Source organism: Anopheles stephensi, chromosome 2 (genome assembly GCF_013141755.1).
Source record: "Anopheles stephensi strain Indian chromosome 2, UCI_ANSTEP_V1.0, whole genome shotgun sequence".
NCBI classification, from domain to species: domain Eukaryota; kingdom Metazoa; phylum Arthropoda; class Insecta; order Diptera; family Culicidae; genus Anopheles; species Anopheles stephensi.
Window position 1 is genome coordinate 38,517,329 of NC_050202.1, and position 26,268 is coordinate 38,543,596.

The following is a 26,268-nucleotide window of genomic DNA, read 5'->3' on the forward strand; positions in this document are numbered from 1 at the left end:
ACTTTTTACATTATTTAATTATTTTTGGTAATAAAACACGAGCACATCTTTTCTTCAGCCTGTACATCCATGCCACGTTTCATGGCTGTTGACGTAGTTTAATTACGTACACCGATATCTGTCCGGTTTGGGCCAATGATTCTATATTGCACGTTGCGTGTAATACACAACGTGTTACAACACAATCTTGAACATTGTACAACCCTGAAATCTCATGAAAAACTTTGCCAACCGATTGCAAATTAATACTAGTTCTGTTATATGATTTCGAGAGCCGGCGAAAGTTGTGATGTAGATTCCATTTCTATTAAGTGCTTCAAATTTCAGCTAGGATTAATATTTGAATTTTCTATTGCAACAAAGAATAAACAGTCGTCGAGAAAATGTACTGTACTAGCTACTGGGTTGGAAATTGATCACCCATGTGGAGTTATTTTCCAGCTCCGATTAGAATTCAAACGTTGAAAGGAGTTAGGGGGAAATTTATGGTCATATCGTGCTAGTTTAGTTTCTTTTTCGGTACCACCAAGCCACACTCTCGCGTGGGGTTTTAAGTGCATAGTTTCGTTAGGAATCGTTGGTATTGGTCCGGCTACTGGTTGTGAAGTTGAGCATCCGTTCAGCGATGATGATCTCTTTTCAAAGTGGATGCTCAGAAAAAAAATCCGTAGGGGCAAGAATTTTATCACTGTGGAATATTTGGAGCAACCACGAGAATAAATTTAAAAACAACGACAGAGTAGCCTGTGGAACAGTGACAACTGGCGTAGATTTGCGGTGACAACTGGCGTTTTTGTTGCATTTGGAAACTGTTCAAAAGAACAGAAAGAGCACGATAACGCAGTTTTTAAATGTTATATTCTGTATAACAAAAGGCCTGTAAAGTAAATAAACGAATCAATATCAAAAGCACGTATTAATTATGTAAGTAATTAATACTATTCAGTGAATTACTAAAACTTAAACTTATACCACGCACCAATTGAAGCGATCGATAAGTAACTAATTTAAGAATATTTCTTAAAAAATAAAATAAGCTTATCTGCTAATAATTTGAATAATTATGTTAAATTATTACATCAATGTATTTATAATTACACGCTGTAGCTATATAGTGATGTGACGTAAAGCTGCAAGATGTAAAAGATCAAAATAATAGAATGACTCTAAGTTATGTAGCGATTCGTAGGCCCAAAGGCTAATGGTTACCTTCCACACGACTGTTCTGGGTATCGAATCCTATCCGGCACGTCTCAGCTTAAGGGAGCCAGAAGTGGAAGGGCAGAGTCAAAGGTTGAGAAGAAGAAAACCATGAGTTTCTGTCATGTAAAAAATCAATAAAATGTATCCAAACAACATCCCTCGCACAATCGCGTGTTTCTCGCACATAAACCAACGTTATCGAGTGAAATATTCTCCTTACAATAATCAATAAAGGTTTTCCTCTGCCATCTCCTTCCCTGACTAAGATCTCTAAACAAGATTCCCGAAATATGGTAAATATTTCATTACTTAGTAGTCATTAACTAGGTAGCATGTGAAACATTGAATTAAGTAAATTGATCAGTTTCTCAATTGAAACCAAACACGAAAATTCGAAAAGGATTGTATGGTTAGCTTGGCATCGCAAATTAATGTTTTGTAATTTTCATGGTGTTTAAAGAACTAGTTATTTTGTTATTAAAAGGGCCGAACAGTATGTGCTTAACATTGCTGGAAGCTTGAACCGCATACATAGCGCCTTTGCGTATGGAGTTACTATTAAGATCGAACTGTTAATTGACCACCATTTAGTAAAATAGGACCCGTCATAAAGCGTTCAATATATTGTAAAATATTTTTCTGAGTCCAAGCGTAAGGAGAACTATTTTGTAACGGATTGAACCACGATAGAACTAGTTCAATAAGGGTAAATTCCTACACAATCATGCTGCGTTCTGCCAGTTCCAACACTATCGTGAAACGGAATAAAGCAGACTCAATTTTTAATTTCTGGTAATGCATAAAAGTCAGTTTGTGCAAGTCCATGTAGCGTTGGGTTTGAACAAAAATGTAACGTTCAAAGAGTGGCGTTATTTGACATCACCTGGAATGGAAATATGTTTGCTCAAAATAACTTTTGCTTAAAGTTTGGGGAAAATGATGGGTATAAAGTAGTGAATGGCGGCTATTAACAGGCGTGTTTGGTCTTGCAGGATGGGTAAAAGTAGTGTAATACGTTGTTGGATTAGGCTTTGGGATGCATGGTCTTAGGGATCAACCTGGATCAGTGCTAGCAGAATTTAATGAATCGGTGTATATTCCTTTGGTTTAGAGTGTAGAATCCTGCAGTGAATGGCGCTGGTCGTGAGTAGCAGGGTCGGAAAATGCGCCGGGTCGGAATGTACTTCCATGCCCGATAAACCCCGGTGCCTATACCGGGCACATCGCGTAAATGGTTTGTTTCCGAGCAATGAGAGGGTTTTTTACGAGCTATTTACGGTAGGAAGTTTTTACGAGAGTGCGTGAATGCTTCGGGCCAAGTACGCACCGCACCGCCGCTATTTGCTGAATACGCCAGCAGCAGCAGCAGCAGCGGCAGCAGCAGCAGCAAAGGTAACAATCTGCTTACCTTACAATACAAAAACAATTCCATTATTCGGGTGGAGGAGACAATCACAAAAAGGGTGTAAGGTAAAACACGTGCAATGGTCGTTTAACTTGGTATCCTGAAATGGAGGTAAAGCCCGGAAGATGGGAGGCCCTGGAAGTGTTATAAATTTATTGGGTTGCTTTCGTTGTAGGCCGTGTCAATGGCACAGGCGGTGGATGAATGATTAAATAGCAGCTCGATATTACTCGTAAAACACAAAAACTGAAACTACGAAAGTTTGTAAATGGTTGTGAAATGCTATGAATATCGAACTAAACGGTAAGATTGGTCCAACTGGAAGAAACTTAATACATTGTATACTCCCTTAGTTTCTATTTTGTGTAGAAGGTTATGGTATTCTGTTTTAAGCAACACGAGCAGGAAGACAAATTTTATTTGCTTAGGTTTGGAGCTATGAATGGTTTGAAACATCTCAAAAAACAAGATTAATTAGTCAAAAATAAAGAAAAGAAGCATTGTATTGTAAAGTAACTGGTGCCAAATGTTTGCACCGTGTTCAGCGTTTTATTTGGGGTGTTTTGCCCATTCCGGCATCGAGTTCGGTAAAATTTGTAAAGTGCAAAAGTTCCGATGAATTATTCTTACCAAGCAGTGGCAAGTGAGCAGGCGCAGCAGAAGTAATGATTGCGTCAAATAAAGTCCCGAATATTATCGATCGAGTTCGTGCCAGCAGTCTTCAAGAGCAGCGATCCGGGCAAGCGTTATAGTTGGGCAGCTCCATCGATTGGCCTTGTTCATGGCCGCTCGATGTAGAAGAAAAAAATCCTTTTCCACCTAAGAAGCACATGCGCTCTTCGCTATTTTCGTTCCCGCAAACGCGCAAACGGCTGCCATTGGTCAATTTTCTGGCGACGCTGTTGTTGCTAATAGTGTTGGTTACGTACATATTCTGGGCGGTAGCAGAGACCATATCGACCATATACACCATGACAGAGTTTTGTGTGCATGCGTGTGTATCAGAAGAAAACAGGTTCTAGTTGGGAATTAAGATAAAGCTTTTTTCACTGTGGGAGAACGAATGGAAATTATGTTTTAAATCTTATAAGAAGGAAGAAGTCTTCTGGCTTCATCTTTTGTGGAATAAAAATGAAATCTAGCACCAAAATGTCATGTTATTAAATATAATAATAATCTTAGTAAAGAGTTTAAATAGAATTATATGTAAGTACAGCATTTTTTTATAAGTGTTTTTCGTGATTTGTGCACCTGGTAAAACGTATATTGATCCATGTATTGAAACAATAGATCTTGATATTAAAATTAACAAAAAAATCAATTTAGTCGATTGGTTACCGACAATTTAGGTTTTATTGACATATTTTAATTTTAGCCTTAAGTGAAAATATTTGAAGAAAAACATGAAATATATTTCAACGTATTTGCTTGTTTTTAACGAATTCCTACCCCTCGAGATTGGAATTTGTAGCTTTTGTAAAAGCTCGATCGATGACACGCACACTACTAGCCGCTGAAAGAAAAATCGTCATCGGCCATATTTATTTTGCTTACGGTAAGATGACACGCACACACTCCTGCAGTATGGAATAGCTGCTGCTCTCTTGCTTTCTCTCTCTCTCTCTCTCTCTCTCTTATGTATCGTTTTTTTCTCGTACTCTCTTTTCTCCGCTTCTCTGCTAAGTGATGTAATCAAACCACCCTATCCCTTCTTGCGCAGTTTCGGTGTACAGCAATAATCGAATGTCGGTTCTTTACTTTGCCAAGGGAATGTGGAAAATGGGCTCAGGACAAAATGACGTAGTTCGTGACATGGATTTCCCATTTTGAACACTGCATTTCATTTCCCATTGTGTCTTTTCGCTCTGGCAGATATGGAACCAAGAGCCGTGGTACGATGGAACTGTGAACTTGGAACTGCGATCGAAATCAATAGCAAAGAAAAAACAATTCACCTCACAAAGCACTCTTACAGCTCCAAAGAGGTTTCCCAATTTCGGTTTCGTTCGCTGCATCGTATGGAGCGATTTGATGTAGCACGGTGCTACCTCGGTGGCCGCTCTCCGATTTCATTTGTATAATGATAATCAACTCATTATGTGAAGCAATTAAAAAGAATCTAAGACATTGGTTTAAATTAACTGCGGCTCGGGTTAGTAATAATCTTATTTCATTTTTCATATTTAATTGCAGATGGACCAAAGAGATGTGTGCGATTGGCGAATTAAGGTAAGTTTTCGTACTGACGGCCGGCGGTATAAAGCGAGCCCGGTTTAAACTCCGACGGATGTTCAAAAAGGTAGTTTTGAGGTGTAGTATTTACCATACCCGGTAGCGTTGTGGTGAAATAAAAACACAATGTTACCAATTTAATACAAAAATACAATGTTATCAATTTGATAATCTTTATTCGGTACTGTCTTAAATATTGCTTTAAATCAGGTATTGTTGTTAACCGATTAATAAACAGCAAACTTTAAAACACACATTTTCCACTGCAAAACCTTGTTCGAAACGAAGTAAATGACAGTTATAGAAACAGACTGAAAATATTGTTGATACAATGTTGCTATTGTTCGTAAAATTTGCATAATTGTACATACTACTCAGTGCATACATACATATTGATGTGGTCAGGTGTCCTAATCCAATGCTGTAATGGCTAGGGTAACGGAATAGAATGAAAAGAGGATAATAGAAACCAACGGACAAAAACATTTCTCTATGTTTAATACTCTCGGCAGCATGTGTAGGATAATGGTATGTGCATAATATTGTAATCTTTGTCAATTATAAAGTTTCACGGTCAATAAGGGATTCGAGATGTTCACCTGCTAAGAAACAACGCGCTTTTAATGCCAAAGAAAGTGAAAGGTAGAATGTTAGATGGTACGTTAACCATTTTAACCAACCATCTAAATTAAGATGAGATGTGATCGTGGTGAGAGCTGCGCAATGATTAAAAAGAGGCAAAATAGTGTTTTGTTTTTCGTTAGTTGCACAAACGCATAACTCGTAACAAATGCTGGTTTCTTCGCTATCTAGACTAAAAGCGATACTGAGATGAAAGAAAAGCATTTTGTTTCGCACTCTAAGGTTTCGATACAGTTCTCGTTACACAAACACGCTGTTTGCACAGGCCAGGAAAGTTTGTTGTGCAAGTGAAAGTAGAAGCTAGTCTTATCATTTACGCAAGAGCTTGCCAGCGGAAGATATCACATTGGGATCGAGGAGAAAATAATAAAAAAGGACTGATGAAACATAGCACAACAACAGCATTGATAAAAAATGCGCTCCATAGTTGGCAACAAAATATCATCATCATTCTCCTTTCCTCACAATGTCATCTGGTAGAAATTGTGATTACTTGCGCACTACTTATGCTCATGTTTGCTAGTTCCACGTTGTGGGCTCCACTTTGCGGAAGATTCTGAACGAAAGAGATGGCTGTGTTCTGCATATTGGTACGCGGTGGAGCGTATTTTTTCCCAGAGGCAAACACAGTTTATTGTCGCATGGGAGTCTTTGTTGGAAATGTTTTGTTATCCAAAAAGCATTGTAGGCATCTCGAAGCAGTGTTTTTTGTTGTTGTTGTACCTATACTATGTCCTATCGTACCGTCTTGCGTGTAACGCATGTAAAGAATGTTGTACAAATAAACACACTGTAGTGAATGTTATATTTTAACTCAAAATATATTATTCGTCTTAATGTTAAAACAAATTTAAAAAATCCTTTCGGTAATGCGAGGCTCTTACAACAAGTAAAAAAGTCAAAGATTTGAAGGTAAGAATTAAAAGTTTCTTTAGAAGTGTCCTCTTTACTGTATCACGCGCTGTAGCCGTACACTTCTTTAGAAGTGAACACAAGAGGAAATTTTAAAAGAATTGCATTAGAAACGCGATATCGCGATTTATTTTATAGAACTTCTATTTTTAACATGAGAAACTGCTTCAAATGCTTAGGTTTGCCGGTACTATTTGAATTTTGACAGGACGGCACACGACGAAAAGGCCGGTTGTAGCGCATGTAGTTAATTTGTAAAAGGTTTGAGTGAATTTGAAGTCATTCTGCCGTTGTGCTAAATTATACTTGTGAACTCGTCTCGTATCACTTTATCTTGTGCTTGTACGCGTTTGGGTTTCAATAGTACGATTCTTGAGAGAGAGAGTCGGATGAGTTTTGCAATCCAGGCGTAAAAGGGTGCATAGTGATGGGGTAGTGGGGTGCTAAATTGATGTACCATGGCAACAGTCGAATATTTAAAGTTTGTTATTTGTAATCTCCCTTCGAACTCTGCCACAGTCATGAAAAACCAAAACCATCCAACGGAATGGACCAATCCTACCTAGAGGTACGGTTGGATGACTTAATGAAAAGAATAATTTTTCCATTCTGTCAAAAAGGAATTCCTTCGTTTCCTGTTGGGTGTTGTAAGCATACGTTGTGCTGTGAGATGGCCGTGTACTCGGTAGCTACGCTTAACTGTCATGGAATTCCTTTTCTTAACGAATAGCACTGAATGGAATTAGACGATGTTGGGCTCAAGCATGCTGCATTCTGATGGCATAACGTAAAGAAATACTGATCAATGTAGCAGGGTTGTGCTGTTTATTCAGTATAATGTGGAATGAGCTCTAAAATAAATGAAAACAACGAAAGCTTTTCCACGAATATTGCTAAAGTCGAATCAGCTCGATTGACGAAATAGTTCCTTTAAAAATAAAAAGGCAAAAAAGGGTTTTGTTGTTTATACACGGTATCGAACATTGTGTAAAGCGTTGGGGAAACATCTAAGTGTACTAATTATCACACAAAGAGGTTAATAATTGTGGTTTTCGCCGCAATATATACACATAGGTTTTATCCGTTGTTGTAGTGTATATACTGGAAGAGCAATTTGTTATTGAACTTTCATTTATAACAATATACTGAACACACGGGTAAAAAACAACAGTTTGTCACATATATTTTGCTTTTGCTGCAGTGAGTGCACTGATCAATGCGATAAATAATCACTCCTTTCACGGTGACGTTGGTGGTCTTATTTTCAGTTTTTCTCTCGCGTCTCCCGTCTTATTTCAATCTACTGATTGCTTTACCGTGATAAGAATCTCGCCCTAGAAGCATTTCTCATTTTACTTTATATTTTTGTGAAAAATGGGCACGTGGAATGAATACCGAATGTTTGTACGAAATGCGATTTGCAGCATTGTTTTGTCGGTCGGCTGTGGTAGAATTCAAACTTCAAATGGTAGTTGTAGTGCAAACAAACAAAACAAGAAAAAAACCAAAGCCAATTTTGTCATGCTGTTGTGCGAATCTATCCGACCTTTAATCAATCTGATCGATCCTTGATCGATTCGATTAATCTCATTTTGCACTAAATCATTCTCATGGTTCTCCTTTGACTTTGGAGAAAGTTTTGATAAAACCCAGCTAGGACGGCGTGAAGTATGTACTAAGCCGTTCTCCGCAACAGCGCACGCAAAACGTTCGCTCGCTTGTGGCGAATACAATATGGATGGGGCCCTGCTGGCATCGATTTATTTCTCATACCCTTCGTCGTGGTGTTTCGCGCCACTGGCTTCCTTACCTTCGTATGCATCGTTTCGATGAAAGACTTTCCTTCCCATTTTCGAAAATATTCACGTTTCATATTACGGTGCGTTCGTTTCAGGGTATCCATCGTTCTTGGGGATCTTTTACTAAACCACCTTCACGGATGGAAGGTTTCTTTTGCGTTAAAACAGTTTTTACTCGTCCCCCTTGCGCATCGCATTTTCCGTCTTTTGCCTTTAAGTGGGGAATGCGTTGTGCTGCCTTTACTGTGGAAACGATGAAGAATAGGAATTGGAACATTTGTAGCATAGGACAAGTTTTAGGTAGAGAGCTGGTGCAAAAACACCTGACTAAAAATATCGCTCGTTGCGTTGTTGTACAATTTTGCGGACGAGAATGAGAGAGTTTGTATTTGTTCGTATTTTGCAATTGATTTTGTTGTAGGATTAAATAAGAATAGAAAAATACACAAAAATTAACTCTTCGGTAGAAACAATGAAACACGGCCGACTAGTACATAAACTGTCACATTTGTTGTACTTTTGTTATATACTATAGCTATAAGTTGTCAATAGGACGTTCTTTGAAAATAGGCAATGCATTCTTAGTGTAGTTTTTTTAAACAGCGCTTGTTGCTTAGATACCTCAAGCTATGTACAATCAAGCATCATCAGTCTCATCCATGAATTATGTTTGTTCTATTTTAGTATTTAAGAGTAGCAAACTAAATTGCACGTTTATTTAGCTTTTCCAAAGGGTAATTAGAGAAAAAACGCTTGGTTGTGCCAAATAGAACATACAGAAACAAACAAATAAATAAACAAATCAGGCATGCTGCTACTCTATGGGACGTGAAAGCGTATCGAGCACATGTGAGCCTTAACCACCATAAATCATAATTCACGCTGGCATGTTTTTCTTAGGCGAGTGACCATAAAGTGTGTATAAAAGATAAGGAAACAAAACTAAGGAGAAACTAGTTCTCCACTGGTGTATTGGGTGTAAACCAATGTTCGGCTGTGGGAGTAAGGAGGTGACAGAAATTCCTATACATACACAGTTTGCATGCTATTCGTCATACTTCCTCCGCTGAGATTGTTTTATTGCATGGAAAGGGTTTGGACACGGACAAACATTTGCTCCGAACGGCGCATAAAAAATGGGTAAACGGGGTTCAAAAGAGAAGAGGACGTGAATTGTCCACCGACCTGGTTATATCTCGGGGATGTCCATAAACGGACCGATTGAGCGCTATTATTCTTTTTTCTCTAAACGTTTTCACTTTCACTTTTACTTTTGCATGGTCGGAGGGAGAGATGCATAATTGTATTTTCGAAGCGCATTTCGGTTCTTGTTCTCAACAGCCACGCTGTTAACGGGCAGCGTATGTTTCGGAACTGAGTGGGACGAAAATTGGTGACAGTATAAACGAACGGTGATATGTGTGTCCAAGTTGAAGTGAGAAATGTAAAGTTATCGTGTGTCTATGTATGAAATTAATGTTTTACTCGTTATATAAAGTCATGCTTGATAGTGTAGAATCGCTTTTACAGTTTAAAAGTTCGTTATATAATACTCAGATTGTTATCTAAAGTCAGATGTAGATGGAAATGGCTGTAATATACTGTTGCACTAGTAAATTTGGTGAGGTCATTCAGACTGTCACTATGACGTCTCAAACTATCTCCGTCGAGTTAATATATTAAATGAACTCAACGTAATCTTCAACACAAAATATTACCAGTATTCCAACAGTTGCAAGCAGTTTCCTATTAGTTATTGATATTACAGGGATCTTCGTTGGACATTCTGTTTGTTTTCATTTCACAGCTTTCAATGTTCAGCAGTAGGAAAATTCCACTAGATATTTATTTATGTTTGATCTGTGTCGAGTTGAAACAGAGTACAAGATAAGTTTTGTTTAATGTAATAAGTCGATCTGCACGACCATTTTCCACCTCCAAGCTTAGAATCGTTTGTTTGTTTGTTTGTTTGTTTAGGTTCGAATATACCTCCCTTCTGCACTTTGTAATGTGCTTTGGATGTGGCCCAAAATGAAGGCAGTGTCGTGCTCGTCCTGCACTACATTGAAGTAGGATTTCTGATGGAAGTTTTAATAATTCATTCAAAATAGTACACGCAAAACAGTTTTTCTTGATGAAGAAGAAAAATGACCAGCGCATCGAGAGGTTTTTTGTTTTCACCTTAGCCCAGCCTCACTCGTGCGAGGGTTGCCTTCCGGGGAAGAAAAATTATATGAATAGTAAATAAAGTTCCCCATGAGGATGATGGCAGAGCCTGAACGGGGTTTTCGGAGGAATAAATTGGTTACCACTCCTCGGATGGATCCTCGGACTGCGCCCTTTGCTGGTGCCTTCTGCTATCCTTCAACCGTACCAACGACACACGATGCAACCAAGTGAAAAGTCCGAACCATGGCAAAGGTTCGAAAGGAATGGAAAATGTGTAGTGTAGAAGATTTTTCCATCTTCAGTGACTGCCGGGGACGTGCACCAGTGCTTGTGGCAGTATAGCGTTCTGTTTGCTCTTGCCAAACAAGGGCAACGTCATCTAGGGTAATCTCCTGGGGTAAATCCTGCGTCCTATGAATTATACTTCTCGTCGTTTTTTGCATCCTTTACCGGATGGCAGTCTAACCAACCGGGAGCATCAAACACAGTAAGCCGGAGCCATCTATCTTTCGGTGAAGGCAAAACCGCGCGGCGTTCGTGCATTATTCCCTCCCTTCCAATTCCGACGTACCTATTGGCTTCATCAACTATCCGGCGTAGGGACACACATCTGCAAGTCCACGAAGGAGTATCCATCTTTGGTGTGTGTTGTGGAGCAGGCTCTTTCAAGCGAGAAATTCTTTGATATCCTTCCGTTGGTTGCCTTTTACAATCCCAAAAACTTTCATTGCATACCTGGATGTATACTACTACATTGTTTGCTCTGCAGCGGATGCTGAAGCCCACGGTACTTGTGTTTTTCGAACAGAAAGAATCGTTTTAAAGCGAGACAACGAAAGGCGTTTGATAACATCAGGTGTAGCTTTCATTGGTTGAAAGCAGCAATGGTGTAACTTTTAATGTGTGAGGGGTTTGTGAAAGTTAGTTTTAATGAAAGTTTATAATAGCTACCGCTGGTAGCGTGAGCATCATTGAAATGAAGAAGCGTTGATAAATTATTTGTAAGCCTGTTTCTACTGTAGTACTGTGTATATTTTGAAGGTACGTAAACAAAGCTAAAATATTAGAATAAAATAACTTCAGGTATATTACATTAGCTCGCTATTTCGGGGTATTTTATATTTTCTTTTTAAGTTCTGTTGTGCTCATTTGTCAATACTACAATAAGTATATCCTGAAAAATAGGTATTTCAAACAGGAAACATTTTGATTGTAGAAGTAGGATTAGACAATAGGGAGTTGTGGCTCTGAAAACTTTTATACAATATTGAAAGTAAACAAAATATATGCGTGAGCCGGCTAGTATTATCCGTACATCAACAAACATTAATAAAAAATATTCACGTGGCTTCCATGACAAAGAAAAAGGCTAACCTAACGGTAGCCATACATTTGGATTCTTGCTGTAATTGATTTGGGGCAAACGCGCTTGAACGAACGAGTCGGAATCATCAATCTTTTCATATCGAGAAAAACAGTCCTCCTCCTGCCAGCCGCCTACTTTGTTCAGCTATTCGGAATGCTTGGTAAAAGTAGTATGTACCACCGGGTTAACGTTTGTAAATTGATACCAAGACCTATTTTCCTCTGCAGTTTCTTTGCTTATACCTTGCGTTGAAATAAATTGTGTTGCTTTTCTGCCTTTGCCTTTCATCCGTTGTTTCCCCAAGTTGGGCACAGTGACTGAACTGGTGGATCATTATTTTCTTAATTTGCTGACCTTTTCGTCAGGCTAAACTGGTGCTAGCTCCCTAGCAATGGAACAATTCAGCCACAAACTTTGAAAGACTGGGGAAGGAACGTTCATTTGTATATCATAGGCATGGTCCGATGATGAACAATCTCCCAATCGGCAAGATTGGTGTCGGCGTCGATGGCATTGGTTTTAATTAGAATAAGGAAGAAAAATGGATGAAAATATTCACAAGCGAATAAATTAAGTGAATTCGTGCCACGTTGCAACCAGTGCTTGCGGTGACAGAGCCTTAATGATTATACGTGAACCGGGCTGGTAGTCAGAACCAGACCTCCACAGGCGCAAGTAGGCCTATACATTTTCATACACACAGTCCGTTTATAATGGTGGGTGCTGATGCGAACGGCTAGATAGGTCCATAAAGTTGTTTTGCTTTCGTGTTGGTGTGGGAACAATGGTGAGGTAGAAAGAAAGTTGATTAAAATGGTTTGAGAAGAGTAAATGGATGTTGAAATCAAGATGATTTGACAAATTAGAAGACTGCGCCTCACCCACAACGAGGCATATCAGTGAACCGATTTTTTGGTTTGTTGTTTGACATTCGCAGAACCCGTGCTTTGTGGTCCGTAAAATCACACAAAAATGTTGACAAAATTCAGCGGTACTAGTGCATAACCAGGTGATGATCATAATGCTCGCATGAAAGATAAAGCTTTAGATGCTAATTTTATAAACAGTTTAAATGCAAAAAAGAAGATCAAAAAGATGACTGATGACAATTTTAAAATTTCTTTGTGGTGGTGTTTGTATCGCTCTTCTTTGGTTACGTTTTATGTAGCATAGAAAGATCTGTGAAACAAAGGAAACTTAAAAATAATTAAGGTCAAAGCAGAAGCGTAAATAAAATAGGTAGCATGGAAAGAAAGACGCCTTTAGTTCTACTCTAACGAAAGCTACATCTGAATAAATGTTTCAAATGGTGACTTAAAATTAAGAGGTGAAAAAAGTGGAATCCCTGATGGAAGGATAGAAACAACGACTTAAAAACAGTTAACGAAAGAAATCCAAACTTTAATGAAAAATGAAAAGACAATATGATAAATTAACAAATATTGGGCACGTTTCATGATACAGCATAGATATGGAGCGCGTATCAGCGTATGGGCTTGTAAAATAACGCTTATGTTGTCAGCGATATGCAAGTCGATACCTCGTGCATATCTCAGAAATATGTTTTGTTATAATTTCTACCAACTTATAAATCGTGATGAGATGAGTTTTTCTATAAACTGTACCGGATGGGGTTGTTTGTGATATGTATGCATCAAATTTGGTTTCCTCAGCGGCGTGGCCAAAAAACGACACTACTAAAACTTGTTTTTTGCGCTTCGCTGTCGTTGCAGTAACGGATTTAACGCATAGGTATTGAAGTTTGTTGTTTATTTAATCCAAAAGTATATTATGGCTGATGATGCATGATGAGAAAATGAAATAGCGCATCCAACTGCACACGAAAGCCGTAAATAACTTAGTTAATGAGTATGACAGATTTATGAAGCTCTAAAGATAAGATAATTATATGAGCGACCCACTATCAAGGGTTTGGTGGAATGTATGAAGAAGACCTCGTATCAACCAGTATGTGTGTGTGTGTGTGTGTGTGTGTGTGTGTGTGAGTATGTGCAAAGGCATGCATGTTTTTAAACGGGTTAACCTTTACACGGTAGAAATATGCGGTAACAGTAAAACACTTGTAAATATAATACAAACAAAAATTTGCTTGTAATCATCGTACGCATACGTATAGGAAGCACAGGCAAAAGTTGTTGTAATACTAGGTGTTAATGAATTTATTAATAAGCATCAACATTTTCCCGATGAAATGTTGTAGATGATGGCGATAATCGTTTTCAAATCAAAACATAGCTTGTTATGGCTTTATTCAGAAGGTTTTACGGTAGCCAAACTGCTGTATTTATAATAAGAGTCGTAAAAGTCGTTTACGACGTTCAAATGATCGGATCAAATGATTTATTCTTTCATCACCATGTGCGACAAAACAATTATAATGGGTCGTCTGCTTTGCTTCCGACCTCAACCAAAATATTATTTTCGCATCTGCTTGGATGATTACAATGATTCAAATGCTACTTGTGGTTTTGATACATTATATATATATATACCGTTCCATGACTCCAGTTGAACAGTTTGGAACGTGTAACAAACAATTCCTGAAAGTTATAAGAAAAGGAAAGTCGTTTGCATGAGCTGCAAGCTTGCCATGCTACTACTTTTTAGGAGACGAAAAACTCAAGAAAATAAAATTGGAAAGTGGTAAGATTTTCTGACCAACCGATTTACATTGATACCAGTGCTATCGGCCATATTAGAATAAAGATCACATTCCAACTGGATTCTTACTGCACTGATGTTGAGTGCGATTGATAGAAAACATTTCCTGCGAGATGGGAGGCAACTATAACATTCATTAGACTAATTTATTTTGGCATCGCAACGCATATCACATTCCGTCAGCATCGCATCAGTGTTCTCGTGTCTCTTTTGTCTACACTTGTTATTGAATTGTAGAAGAAGAAGAAACCCAAGAAACATATGCGACAAGAAATGTGTTCAGAGTGTTCGTCTCCTGTGGGCCAGCGTTTCACTGATTTTCGGTTCAGTATTTACGCACGTCACATAAATACACGCGAGAGCGTAGAGAAAAAAGAAAAACATATATAGCCACACGGTTGACAATTTTAGAACGTTGGGCCTTAAATATGTTTATTTATGTGTTTATTTGCGTGTCTGATAGTCAGTTGCTTTTGGTTGGTGTACCATCTCTTGAAGATATCAAACAAATGATATGAGAAAGATATTTCCCTATGGTATGGTACATTGTGGTGCGATAGTTCTTTAAACTACTAAACATATCGAAACATGAGCAAACTTATAGATTCCTTGGCGGGCTAGCAGTTAAGTTTATGTAAAAAAATGGTTTGCACTTTTCTGTGGCCAGCATGTATCTTTCCCATTAATTGCGTGGTATAGAAGCATGGATGGGAATAGGAAAATCTAACAAGACTTACGTTTCGCTTATATACTTGTGCTGCTCTTCTTCCACGTAACAAGTTCTGACTCCGACCACGAGAGGGCAGCAGCTCACGGCGGAGATTGTGAACTAACACTACCTCAAGCCACTCACACTGATCCATCGGGAGGGGAAACAGCTGTGATAGTGTTGGTAGAAAGGCGGAGTCAACGCACACACGCACACACTCTTACCAAACACTGAGCTAGTGTTAGTGAGATAGATGGCTGGCGTTTCGTTACTCCCGAGACAACAAACAGTTGCTCTTCGCTTAAGAGATAGTTGAAATATCTTTGGCTGAATACGATGGCCTAAGAAACCGCATTTTGACCGCGTCCGTTCGTTAAAGCACTAGTGGAAAGGTGCGTGCTTACTTACTCTCCCGAATTCGCTCTACCCTTCGGTCTCACGCTGTACTACAATAGAATGCAGTTTATCTCGTGTGTTAATCTGATAACGCATTGCATCGCACATGTGTAGACGGATTCCGACATCAATTTTATTAGATTACTTGCTTATTTAAAAATCTTTTTGGGTCGAGCTAATAGTCAAATAACCCCCCGCGTGGCGATTCGCCGCAAGAGAAAACCGGTTTGACAATGGTTGGGATCGACTTTTTTGTTGTGACTTATTCTTCAACTTTCGATTGGAAGAGGTTAATATCCCTATCGCTAAAAATACTGCAGCTTAGTTCATGTTTGTGTGGCCGGCAAAAATAAACACAGTGTATTGTAATTTAATTAATAAGGCTAAGAGAGCCCAAATGATGTCTTTGGGTGCATCATTTGGCTAATTTAAGAGTACCTAGCGTTGTGGGGAGTCTCCGGGGGTAATCCGATTGCAGCAGTTTTTTTTAAATAATCATGGACGATATTCGTTATTAGCCAAATTAGCCAGCTTCGTTTGTATGATTGACAATGTTCATGTGGAATACGAAAACGTCTTGCTCTGCTTCTTTTTCGGCGAGATTCTTGATCTCACATTACTGGCTTCCTGAACTTACCTGTAGCTCGGTAAGCCAATCTTACGCACGAAGGGAACGGTCGAGATGGAATATGCTAAAGTATTGGCTCCGCCACCACTGGACCACTGGTTAATACAAGGGTATAAACAGACACAAACATAGTCTGCTGTTCAACATTTCACTTCACTCGGCAGAACAGGTTCGAAAGGGTTGGCAGCTGCTATTGTTAACTAAATGGGTCACATTTAAAAAATAAAACGCAGCACACTTACGGTAGTCAGGGTTCGGGCAGAAGAAGTCCTTAGTTATCTGATTGCCCGTGCACGTGCATTTTCTTTCTTATCATTGCCATTACTCCATTTCGCTACCTCTGTAAACGCATTAACGTTATACAGCAAATGATGGTTAGTTAGGAGTGTAAATGTCTTTGGGAAACGGACCAGGGATTATTTTAAAATTCAATCGTTACTTTACTGCTGAATGTTATTTAAGATGAAATCGCTTGCATGCACTTAATGGAAAATGCTGATTTAGGGTGCATATATATAGTGTTTATAGCATCTTTTCTCTGATAATATGTAAGGGTTATAAACTGCCAAGGAATATATTTTCTATTGGTATGTACTGAGCATCTCGAAATGTGTGATCATTCCTGAATGTTTGGCTTTTTTAGGTTCTATTTGTTTTACATTTGTGATTCTTAAAGCATGAATCAAAAGTGAATTATATTCAAAAAATAGTCAGAACACAATGAAGCTATTGTTGAAAGATTGCCTGACACGTTCATCGTAAGAATTGCTTTATTTTTATTTAATTTGCCTCCTATCTTGTATACTTTGGTATCTAATGGACTACGGGATATCTGAAATGCATGAAACTATTTTGCTGGAACCTTGTTTTGATGCACGATGTGTGGGTTTCGTAGGTTCTGGAATGGATGGTTTAACTCGTAGCAAAGTGGGCAGCCCTGCGTACGAGGAGGCGATTTGAATGAGATTTGAACCCCGGTCCTGCCGTGAGAAGACCGTCGCCGCTGTCGCCTCGACCACCGGACTGCCCCGAAATGCAAAGATAACCATGATAAAAAATAGCAAAATCCTTATTAAGGTACAGAGTATTGCAAAAATGTAAAAATATCAACATTATTTAATATTCTTATTCTTATCTATTATTCTCATCTTTTTATTTCATTTTATTTTTTTTATAATTTGTGATTTTAAATAAGTTTAAATAAGTTTTTATTAAAGCGTTAATCAAAACAAACATAAATATGTACCCTGCACTGCGATGTGAAATAATTAATCTCGTTACTCAGATTCATCAATACATAAACCAAAACGGCACAAGATGTCCATGCGGCAACCACAGATTATTCTTAGGTTCATTTACCCAAATCCTTTCACTTTGATCAAAAAATGTTTTTGGTTCACTTGATTCTGTATGCAAGCTTACACGATTCTACGTATTCATGGCGATAGTAGCAGTGGATGAAAGCATTTGGAACATTGCCTTTCTATCAAAAGGGAACGCTGATTCGATCATTACAAGATAACACCAAAACAAACACCATTCTTTGTTGTTGGTTTGTTGAGAGCATCATTTTCGGAAACCAGTGAAAGCAGAGTGAGTGCAAATGTGGTCGGGGTAAAGATTTTTTTAGTGTCCCCGTTCTCATGGTTGCATCTGTCTGCGAAAGCAAATTTTGTACACAAGGCAGAACGTTCCTGCCGATATACGAATAAGATGAATGAAATTTGAATAAAAATGTATCGTGACACGGTGCCCAGCATGACAATCAATGAAAATGTTACATCTTCTCTCTATTGTGATTTTCCAATCGAACGACGAACGAAGGTACTGGGAACGGTGCTCAAAATCTGAAGCATACGTGGCATCGAGAGAATCAACAATTTCAATCAAACGTATGTGCAACGCTATGCTTGGTGATTTTCGCTTCTGTTTTGAAATAATTTCGTCTAGCTTGTCACCTTACAGTGCAGCGCGTTTGAATAAGTGCAGCGTTGAAAGACCGGCGTATTGTACGACATGTATTTCGTTTTAAGGCCAACGAACGTACCATCTCTTGAAGTTGTGAAAGAATGGTTTTTTTTTCTTTGCTGCGCAACTTTGGCAGGTCTTGGCCTGCCATTGCTGGATTCCTCACACTTGATTTTGCGTGGCTAGAAAGTTAATCCTACATAATATTAGAACAACACTTTTATTTTATCTTCAAAGGTTTGTTTTTTGGGAAAATGATTTATTTCTTTCGCTCAAATTAAACCACAGATCAGTTAAGATTTGGCAAAGCAATCAATCCTACATTTACTCCAACTACTGTTTACTCGTCTGGGATCACTGAAACGGGGTTTTGTTCTGCATTAGTCTCCTGCACGGTAAGGCGTACGTATGAAGAGAGCCCATTGTCACACACAAAGTAGAAAAGAGTATCGGTCCTTCAAGTAGATGTGTTGGGGGAGATACAAAATAGATTTTTTTTTTAAATGAAAACCAGATTGGATTTTGCCCGAAGCGCAGGATACACCCGGTTGCAACTTCATATAGTCTCCCCAATCACGTTTTTCCAATATGAGGATTTGTAAACAACCTTTTCAGAAAACGAAAAAACTAAAGCAAAACATGCACTGCCAATCCCTCAAAACAACCAACCAGCAACCGAAGACTATCATGAAGTTTCTTGATGTTTTGCTTTTTTTTCTTCTCACTTTTGACAAATGAAGTTTTTATCCCTTCCCTATCCCGTTCATGTTGTACTTGGCACTGAATGATAATGATGAAAATGGGCGAATGTATGTTTTAAAGAAAAGCTTGCCTGGCGTTTTTGCTATCGTTCTGTTTATCCGATATGAGATGATCATATGGTGGTGAAGCGATGATTATTCTCTTTGGACTTGAATAGTTTTTTTTTTATAAAATATTTGAAATTAGGCTTTCACTCTTTTTTTTCTTCTTTTGCAATGCAACATCCAACGGTTTCAAAAGGATTTCAGTCCTGCGTACGGGGAGGCGGTTTTAATGGGATTTGAGCCGTGTTTCTGCCGCATGAAGACCGGTAACCTAGTCTCTCACTATATATGTTCAGTTAGTGTTAGTAGTCTAAGCATGTCATAAATCTTCACTAAGCAACGTATCAACACATACTGAATGTTCTAACAATCCGTCTGCTTTTACTTTCATGAACATTTCTTCCGCTTTTACCATGCCTTTATCGTCATGGCCATTACGTAACGGCTTTGACCTTCGATGGCAACAAGACTTTTATTACTCTCACTCTCAGTTTGGCACAGAAATATTACGAAGCACGCTTGGTTGCGACCTTGAAACCCCTTTGCTTTTCTTAAAGCATTTGAGTTTCCGGGGCAAAGGGTTGTTGCCTTGAATTGCATATGCATATTACAACATGCACATCTTTGGGCAATTCTGTGCATACCTTCAAATGTGAAACGATCTAACAAATGGCATTAAATGATGGCTTATGGCCTTCTGCCTGCCCATTCCTGATCATCATCACTCGCCGAGCCATCGGTATACGACTGAAGTCGCCAGTCGGTCTCATTCAGTGTGGCCCATGCCTGTATGGTACCCATGCCTGTTGCTGTCATAAAATTCTTCGCATCCAACCAGGCCCTTCCCTTCAGCCGAAGTGTGACAGCTCCCACCAAGGATTGTGGTAAAAGGCCAAACGATGCTTTATGGTAGCGTTTACATTTCCGCAATATGAGTTGTGCGTCGCGTAAAGCTTATTATTTGAAACGTACACTATACTTCCACTTAGTATATTTTTGAACGAGACAATGTCATTGGCTTTTTTGTTAGGTAGAAGCATTAGATGACGCTGAAATTACAAAAAAAAAAAAGTTATGCATTAAATTACCTCATCGAATTGTTAAAGCTAAAGCTTTTCATTCGTTTATTATTGAATTAATCAAATTGTTCTGTAATGGTAGTTCTTTTCCGATGCATTGTACATTCGAGTATAGAAGTGTCAACGCATGCGAGCATTAGCATCAGCTTTATAATGGATGTGAAGTGTCCCTGTACAATTGTTGCTTGTATAAAATGATAAACTGGATCATCGTCGTCAGTCTATTACAGTCACGTTTGACCCTTGTTAAGAAGTTTCGGATAGCGTTTGAAAAATTGATTGAGGAAATGGGTTGTTAATGATTGTTTCTTTTGGGCATGGATGACTCATGATCGAAGGTATCGCAGAAATTGATAGCAAGTGAATCCGACTTTGATCTGTTCCCAATACGTAGCGCCAGAACACTCAAATTGAAATGTATGTCCATTGGATTGATTGAAGGGTAAATCGGATTTTATTTTCCTTTGCAATCATTCTCTTGCAATTTTGTAAGTAATGGTTTGGGGTACGGAGCATTATATGCAGCAAAAACTTGGGTAAATGTATAATTGTGAATTTTAAATGTTTACTTACGATGAAGAGTTTCATAAAATAGCGCAAAAGTACAAGACGCTGCTGAAACAGGTTTGTTAAAAAGTGGCTTTTGAAAAATCAGTTTTTCAAAACTATTTGTATTCTAATTATAAAACCAATCTCAGTCTTTACCTGTCCAATACAAACTACGCAAGGAACTGAAAAAAAAAAAACATGTTGCAGTCCGATTTCATTATCATAATTGTACGGGTTGAATAAAATTAAGGCGGCTTTTGTCCAACCAGCTTTTGGGTGTGTCTGTTGGGGGTATTATTGCGTCCTTCTTTTCAGTTTTGGCAGGCAAAAGTTCTGTGGCGTAAGGTGTAGTTGAAGAATGAATCTGATGAATTTCATTATCACTCTTGTACATCATTACAGTTTTATCTGTGCCTCTCTTTCGCTGTGATTTTCTACGCTTTGTTCCTCGGCTGTTTGTATCCGCGTGTGCCTGTTTATCCGTCTCTTTCTTCGTTTTCAAGTGATCCAGATACGAGAATGCGAAACAATGTGTGCGAGAGTAGGAAGGAGTCGATTGAATTTATTTGACGTGTTTTCTGGGGTAGTACAATGCAGTATCTGCAATTTATGTACAATTCACTATCTCACCAGCTCTGCTCTCTGGTGGAGCGCCTTTGACAGCCAAGTCTATTGCAGTTTGTTCTTTGGTTGTGGTCGATTTAACAACTGGTAACATGATTCTCGAACGCACTACTCAGGCAGGTTGTTGTCTTTTTTTGTGTGCACATTTTAAAGATGTTCGTTGTGTGCCTGCCAAACTTCTTAGGGCGGTAGTATTAATGAACCATGCCCTTTATACATCAGCCGGCTTGCTCGACTTAAAGCACGCTTTAAAGCAAGATAAGAAGATGGATAACGGCGTCTGAAGGAGGCGAGTGGGGAAATGTTTGTTGAGCAGCAATGAACAGACCGTTGGTGGTTTTGGTTTGAAGTGATGGGTTTCAAATGGACTACCACCTGCGATGGTTGATGTTCTGCAACGCAGCGCTACGAGTTCAAAGTTAATTGATATTTTGAAAAGTATCATCATTGCCAAACAGTATTAGTGTGAATCCGTGTGCGGCCGCACGGGTAACTGTGCTACGTACTCGGTAAGTTGACCATCGATCGTAAGTAAAAAAATTTGTTCAGTCTTGCCCCTCGTAGCAGCTCGTGTTACACCAGCCCGGTATCATTGCGCTTACGGCCGCCAGTGTCTAACAAGAAACCACCAGTATCAAACCCATGCGGAGCGTTGCTCGAAAACAATCACTCCAAACTGTCATGCAGTTACGTGGTTTAAAAACTGATCTGAAGAGCCATTATGATACGGGTGGCACAACCTAGATGGTCGTTAAGCCATGTAGTGGAAGAAGATACAGACACATCCTCGAAATTATAAATGCTGGAAAACAATCGATCTTGTGCTTAAATAATGTTGATTATTTCCTTCCCAAGCAAATAAAGTCTGTTGGTCGACATATGACTGACGAAGTATCTATGCACTTTGTATGACATTTGAATGATTTTTCATTAGATAGATAATTCAGCTGGAATTATGCATACATTTGAATACAGTCTTGCATACCCGGCTGTGTTGTCGTTTCATCCACCCACCAGTGTAACCTAGTTTTGTAATATGCATATTGATAGCGTGCCTGCACGACATACGACGAAAGCTATCACAGTACTACAGTTTTGCTGCAACTTGTGTGCACCCCCCTCGAGAGTTTGGATGGTTCCCAATTGTTTATGCCGGTGCTCTGTGCGGCTTATTTATAAGGTTTGATTTCTAACGTGGGAAGGTTTCCTTGGTGATGTGGAGGAGTTGACATAAGAAGGAAAGAGACAAAATACTGTGGATCAAATTGATGAAATTGATTTTATGATAAATATATGAAGTTTGATGCTATTCTGTGAAGAGATAATTTATAATAAGGTTGCATTTGTGGAACTAATGCATTCAATTTTTCAATGCAACAAAATGCTAGCAATAGCGTTGAAGCAAAGAAAAATGCTCCCCAGGATTGGAGCCTTAGAGCGTTCTCTATAAAAATACAAAAGAGAGACTATTGACCTACGTCTTCTTTTCAGTAAATTGAATTGTTTATTATTCATTGAGTTTTATGAATAAAAGATATGAAGCCCACCAGTGTAGGTACTCTTTACTCACACGAAGATTAGATGTTTGTCTTCTCTCTTACGTCAATTTGTTCCATGACACTGTGCGTCCTACAGAGGTATACGGCAGAGGTACCGTATCAACATGTTGGTGCAGTGCATAAAATAATCGATGATGTATGCGGCTATCGTTTAATTGTATTAACCCTTGAAAGAAATCTGTACCACTGACTTGTCACCTTTTCAATTAGGGACGACAAGAAAAAGAAAGGCTGTTAAACAGGTGCTGTCTGCGAGTCAACAAATTTAAAAAAACTCTACATAATTATCACTACATTTTATTCATGAAGAACTTCTTCTTCTTCTTCTTCCTTGGCGCTACAACCTCGAGAGGTTTTGGCCTGCCATTTCTGGCTTTCTGTGACTTGGTTTTCACTCATAGTAGAGTAGTCAGCCCTGCGTAAGGGGAGGCGGTCTGGATTAGATTTGAACCCCGGTCCTGGCGTGTGAAGACCGGCGCCGTTATTAATGAAGAACAGCCTGGCCAAATTTCTATAATTCATAATTCATCATTTGATTCCTTATGAATTCGCACCAAACTCCATTTGTGTTCATCATACCTATAATTTAAATTAAGCGTAAAGCACAACAAGAAAGATGTATTGCCGATCCTTAAACGGATCCAAGCGCCGCGTATTGCTATACATAACAAATCCTATTATAAATAACATGACAAGATTAATAAGTCACAGCAGAAAAAATAGGATGCTGATAATGCGAAGTGCGTAAAAACTCATCGCAGGAGTTGTATATTTTTCAAGAATAATTTAGATGATGTTTGAATGCTTGAAACTATCTGTTCGTTGAACTTGCAGTAATATTTGTAGGAAATTGATTTTCCAAAATATTTGTTCAACACACTTTAACGCAGTGTTAAGGATTGTGTTGACAATGTTAAAATAATAACAAGTTAAAAGATTATTACAGGCATGAAAAAAATGCATCAAGGTAACGCTGTGCCGGCCAGAAAAAATGGCTAATTTATGCCAATCTTTTGCATCTGTCGCAAAAAAGGGAATCACCTTTGGGAAAAGTAGGATTCTCCCGCACTTTTCTATCTTGTAACGAAGTGAAGAAGATTATGCCAGACGATGGTGTTGAACTCCCAAAAATCTATCTATCTAGCCAAAGGAACGGCAAAAACTGTCACGCCTCTCCTAGATCACAGGTCCACTGGTAGGGTGCCACAAACTAGTAAAAGTTTTTTCATTAAAACTTTCGTTTCTCGAACGGTGCGAAAGAATGACCAAACGAAGAATAGTTTTTGTCCTCAATAATGTTTCGCAGCACATCATTCAATGTTGTGACAAACAAAACAGGCCAGTCAATGTTTGTAAGTAAAGACGCTCATTTTCTTTTCGAGCTCGTAGCGTGAACAAACATGATAAACAAAATGCGAAAGAAAACGACCAACTTTTTGAGAAGTAGTGTTTAGAGACTAATATTTCCTGTTTAAAAAATCGAGCTTAAAACTATCACCTTGCCACGAAGAATTTGGTCAGTCGAGTGAAGTGAAGAACTGTTTCAGAATAAAATAATGGCCAGAAGTTTGGAAGTAATTGAACGCACAGAAAAATTGTGGCGGCAAACATGGCAGATGTTGTTAAGAGTAAGGGTTGGTTGAATCAACGTACGCTGTTAACATCCTACTGAAGCAAACGAATCAGTGGCAGTGTGTACAATGCACATCCACAAGACTATCTCTTTAAGCATTTAACAAGTAAGTTTACAACAAGTATGAAACAATGTATAAAAAAGTATGAAATTTTTTCATACTTTTTATAAGCCATTACTGTTATCCTTGGCTTAGACTACCCTAAGCTACATGGTTAGTCCTGGGTACGAAGAAACGGCTCAGGTGGGCTTCGATACCCGGTACTGTCATGTGAAGACCGGCGTCGCTATCGCCATGGTCACAAGAAGAAAATGTAAACCACTCCAATAATCATGCTCAGAACAGCTGAGCTGCAAGCCTTATGTCCATGATTTGTTTTGTTAATCTGGTGGGATGTTAATCAGCTTTTTTGAAAATAGTTTTTACCCCTTTCTTTCTAAGCATCAGACATGAGTGGCAGCCTTCTGCTTTGCATTGGTCCCTTCTGCTTGTATTTCATACATTTTAAAACAGACTTATCGTTTGCGGAAAAAAGCAAACACAACAACCAACACATGCCTCTGCTGTTAGGCCATACCAAGGACGGCCATCTTCTAACCCTTTCCCATCATCATCATTATCTTGTTTTTGGGCAAGTTACGCTCTGTATCCGCAATATTTAGATTCTTGCTTTCCCTTCTCTTTGCAGGCGAGCAATCAATGGGGGTGTTGCTATCGTTTTTTTTTCCTTTGCAGACATTTCTTGGTTGTTCCTTCATTCGCATTGCGGATTGTTAATTTGTATGTTCCGTTTTCGGGTATCTTCTTCTACAGAGCCTCACGCGTCGTTCAAAAATGTATTTTTTTGTTTTTGTTTGGTACGCGTCGTTTGCTTTTAATCAGTTGTGGTTACGTTAAATATATTTAAAAATTGAAAATGTAAATAGTCCCATAACTATCGTTCATCATATCAATTGTTGGTCGCTTAAATTTGAATAGAGTGGATATTGATGTGCTTCGATAAGAATAAGAGTGCAGTTACATATTGTCCATAAGATTCAATTGTTGTCAAGTGGTCGTTATCATTTTTTTCCAAACACTCATTTTAAAGATTTGCTATAAATTTAACCGAACTTAAACTCAAAGAAAGTCAGTAATGATGGTAAAATGTTTTACGAAGAGCTAGAAATCAATAGCATAAATTAAATACGTCATAAAAACACTTCAGATTAGTATAAAAAAAAGGTAAGGAAAGTCATCTACAGTCCTGATTGCACTTAACCATAAGTTAAGTTGAGAAATAATACGAATGCATTTCTTTTAATTTTTCCATGTAAGAGTATAAAAAAGAGATAAAACTTAATTACATCTTTGGTGATAAGCTGATGAAATTACTCCATGAATCCTAGAGGCGAGTGTGGTTTCGAAGACCCAAAGCCTCTTTAAATAAACGATTAAAAAAACACCATCAATCGATGCATATAACTTGCAGCATGTGACTTCCGCGGCACATATGGAGATATATTTTGTTTGGTTTCTGTCTTGAGCGGAACCGCTGATGACGCTTCTTAAACCAGCTGATTGAAGCCAACGAACAGATATCATCTGTTGCGTGTTTCTTGCAATACCACGATAAGATCATGGTTTCAGCGATGTGACAGCAAAAACGCCATACGTTTGACGTAAGCACCGCAAGTAACTCCATCTAACAGGAAACACACAAAAACTCATCGTTCGTTCTACGAAACACAACCATTCAAGTCGCGAGCATTCAAGTCGGATCTCCCATGGCAAGCTTCCATAGTCTTTCTTTCAGCGCGATGGCAGATGACAAACAAAATGGCGCTGACAAAACAACATGGACCGCAGTGAAATCAGACTCGTGTCTTATTGCATTTGAACTATGGAAAAGGTTGGATAGCAAGGA

At 38.6% G+C, this 26,268-nt stretch overlaps 1 protein-coding gene across 2 annotated transcripts in view; it reads left to right on the plus strand.

Moving 5' to 3' along the window:
- Positions 1-26,268, plus strand: part of LOC118507742 (homeotic protein ultrabithorax-like) — a 216,772-nt gene that overhangs the window by 17,678 nt on the left and 172,826 nt on the right. For both annotated transcript variants that reach the window (XR_004905700.1, XR_004905702.1), the window contains exon 2: positions 4,802-4,837. The gene's annotated coding sequence lies outside the window, so the exon portion shown is untranslated. The remainder of the gene's footprint in view (positions 1-4,801; positions 4,838-26,268) is intronic.